Below are 3,953 nucleotides of genomic sequence, written 5' to 3' on the forward strand. Positions count from 1 at the left end.
AAAAGTATTGACAGTCGACTAACTTCTGTGTCGTTCTTTATTCGAATACTCTTATCATACTTTCATTAGGGTCTATTTGAAATATGCCCTAGTCAAGTCATTAGACTATAGCAATTTAACTCCGGAGACATCCCCAAGTCTCTGGTAATGGTGGATCACGTTTTTAGCCAACCAGCGATACCTCGGCTAGAACGACAAACATCTTGAGACCATTGCATGAACATACTCCCATTCCATACTAGGACGTCATCATAGGGATGTAGGTCGAACCTTAGAGAACATACTTCTATTCTTTACATGAGCAACCGAACTACGTTTAGATTCAACCATTTTCGCTCACAAATCCATTTTTTCTTTTGGTGTAACAGAATCATGAATCCCAAGAAAAACGATCAACCCATCAACCAAACACCAACTCTTTAGATTGATGCAACTACCTTTCAAGCTGCACTCTCGGCTGCCCTGTCAGCTGTTATGACGCACCTGAACGCTAACAACGCAAGTGTTAGCAGGATCACTACCAATCATTCCAATCCAAGTAACAATCCAGCCCCGCAACGACCAATAAACTACCATGGTACCCCGAGTGCCGAGGCCAAAAGTAATAGCCAGAAGTTTTGGGCCAAAAGGAAGAACAAGTCGCTTCGAAGGGCGAACAGGAAACAACCACCAGTAACAACCTTCACAGCCACGACATCAGCACCTCCAACTGCCATCCCTTTGGGCATCCCAATGTTCCCCAAACCAGCCAAACTTTATGCTGGAATCCTCCCAAAATGCATTAAATGCAGTTTTAACCACTATGGACCTTGTAAGGAGATGCAATGCTCACACTGCAACAGGAAGGGGCATACAGCCCGTTTCTGCAGGACGCCAACATCTCAGGACGCTCAAGTGCCAAACACCAGTGTGAACCAGGTTTGATACGGCTGTGGCAAAGTAGGTCACTACAAAAGGAACTGCCCAGGGGCAGAAAATGCTGGCACAGACGAAAGTCTACTACCAACCACCGCCGCAGGAGAGTCTACTCCGGACTCACGTTAATGTAATTTAGACGTTTCGTTGTAACAGACTTATGAACTATCCCAAGACTAGTGCAACTAGAGTCTTATCTTTTGCGAGATCCTGTCGGTATAGGGATGCTCGTGCTGCGTATACTTGTCTTTTGTAGTATATCTGATTCACAGCAATAGTCTTGTAGCAAATCTAAAGTACTGTAACTCTAATCATCGTTGCACAGTTGTTTTTTTTTGTAAATGTTCTATGCTCAAATATAATGTCCTTAAGTTTCTTTATGATTTCGACATTATCATACGACTCGATTCAATTCGATCCTTGCAATATCAAATTCATAAGTACATCTCTTTCTCAGTGAACGTCTTTTAGCGAAGCCGTCATATCAGAACACCGAAGTACTCATAACAGGAGTACCTATTAGTTCTTTTCGTTTCCGAAGGAATCCCCACATTATCGCTCGTGCAGTACTTCAAGTTCATTTCAAGATTCATATGGTTGATCTATCACGAAAGAATGTATGCAAGAGAGTGATATATAATTAATGTTCTACAGGTTTAGAATTGATGATTCCACTTTAATTTCTTTTCCCTCGATGGGATGTGAAATTAAGGAAGAATCAGTTATTCGATTACCTGTACAGTCTTAACTATATACGACTCGTATACACGAAATTGTGATCCTTGAATCATGTATGAATTCTAACATGAACTTCAGGACGGAGATTGTCTAGGAGATCGAGTAATTGCATTGGCATAGGAACCAACTTAGAACCCAGTATGACTCTTATAACCAGATCGCCTTCAGTCTAAACACCTACGGAAGATACAAGACCAGTCCGGACAACACCACGAACTACTCAACAATAGAATTAGAAGACCAGGCTTCTCACCCTTGAGAGCTCCAGTCTTATTCTTACCAGAAGTCGATGGAGTGCATCATATGTACCTCGACGACCGGAGACTTCGTTTAGATTTCCTTTAGAAATCGTTATCTCTGCCTCGCTTAGAAGAGCTAATTGAGCAACCACAAGGAAAGTGTTACTTTCAGAAATGGACCTGAGATCCGAATATCACCAGTTCGAGTGTTAGGGAACGATGTCCTAAAGACTACCCTCCGAACTCAATACGGACACTTCGAGTCCGTAGCGATACCCCTCGGATAGGACCAACACACCAATATTATTCATGAGCTGAATGAGTAGAGCACGCCGTTCTTACCGGGATCAGTTCGTCATTTCTCCATAAAATGACTACTTATCTACCCTCGTAGTAAGAAAGAACCCATAGAAACATTTCCCTCAGAGACACTTTCCGCAAAGTTCTCTGAACAAGAGTTATTGATTTTAGAGTCACATTTCCTGAGACACACTTTTAGTGTTGTGGAAATTCTTGAGTACTCTGTCAAATTATCCAAAACCGTTGGGAATTTGTCGGCACCGTAGTCACCGACGGAAAGTTCGCCAAACTCTAGGTCTTACAGACCTACTATCATAGTCCATTTGGTACTCCCCATAAACTTCAGGAACCCTTTCGACTTTGACCTAGCAAGGGATGGCCCTTGACTGGGAAGTAAGCGAGAGAAAGAACCTTTGGAATTCCAAGTGAGATAACAAATTCTTTTGGAAACCTGACTCAGGGAACAACTTAATACGCTTCGTAAAGCGTGGAAAGCTAAAATCCAATATAGTTAGGACCTTTGAGATTATTACCAGAATCGGTCCTGCGTTTCACAAACTAGACCTACTCCGCGAACTCAGTAACGTATATTTTCCCCTTCGCGTCTCGAACATGAAACAATATCCTTCCATTAGGACTTTCGTAATCCCTCTCGACGAGATCGAGATTTACGAGATCCTTGCCTTCGTATTTGAATCGTAGTGACCCTCGACCGAGTGGCCAAGCGACGAAGCAACACCGTCGCCCGTTAGTGAACGTTCGTTGGAATGCCAATCGAGAACCCGATTTCACTTAGGAGCGCTAGAACCAATCGATTTGGAAGTTTTTCCTCCTCACGACTCGATCACTCGTACATACTTCCTTGCCTAAATTCTAATTTCTGGACGAAATTCCCCTTAACAGGGGGATGATGTGACAACCCGAAATTTTCATTCTGAACAAACCATATCAAGACAATAGAGCTTAGAACAGTTTCAGTGAAATTCCAGACTTCGGGTATATGTTTGGCAGTTTTTTTTTCAGGATTTACACTTAAGGAGATATCAGGAGAGTGGTTGCACTAGGGTTTTGTGCAACACTGTTATTCCAACACTCAGTTATATTAGAGATCATTTATGGAATAAAAATATTTTCTGCCAAAAATATCTCAGGACTATAAATAGATTTCGAAACCAAATTTATTCATTATTCACATTTGCAACTAAAGAAAAGCCTTTTTCTCTCTCATGGATCTTCGGGTTTTTATACCAAAACGTGAGTGACTTTTTCTAGTAGTGTTAGAATGCTTATTATGTGCTTATAACATGAAGATATCAAACATTACTTCTATTACAAGGAATCACACAAGAGTCAGTTCATTCATGAGTCTATACTAGTACATTACCGGATACATGAGTAGTTACAGATGTTTACCTGATACATAAATATGTTTACATATACTTAAATGTTACATGGACACACATACATGAATACCATACAGGAACACTTTTACATAGGTGCATTATCCTATATTCACTTACCTGGATACTTGTACTTAGGACTACGAGGATGGTTTATTAGTACTTACTGTGTAAATTATCTTTCCCTATCTCGGTTCAATGGGATAGCTCGGCGGGACTTACCATTCCGTACCCCACTGATTAGCACCAATGGTCGATGACCATCTACGGAGGTATAAGGGTACTACTTATATTAGGTAGATCGATTTGGGACTAACCCTTCCACCCACCTACTGCTTCTACAGAGGACAATTGGACAATC

The sequence above is a fragment of the Lactuca sativa genome, chromosome 1 (genome assembly GCF_002870075.4).
Source record: "Lactuca sativa cultivar Salinas chromosome 1, Lsat_Salinas_v11, whole genome shotgun sequence".
NCBI classification, from domain to species: Eukaryota; Viridiplantae; Streptophyta; class Magnoliopsida; order Asterales; family Asteraceae; genus Lactuca; species Lactuca sativa.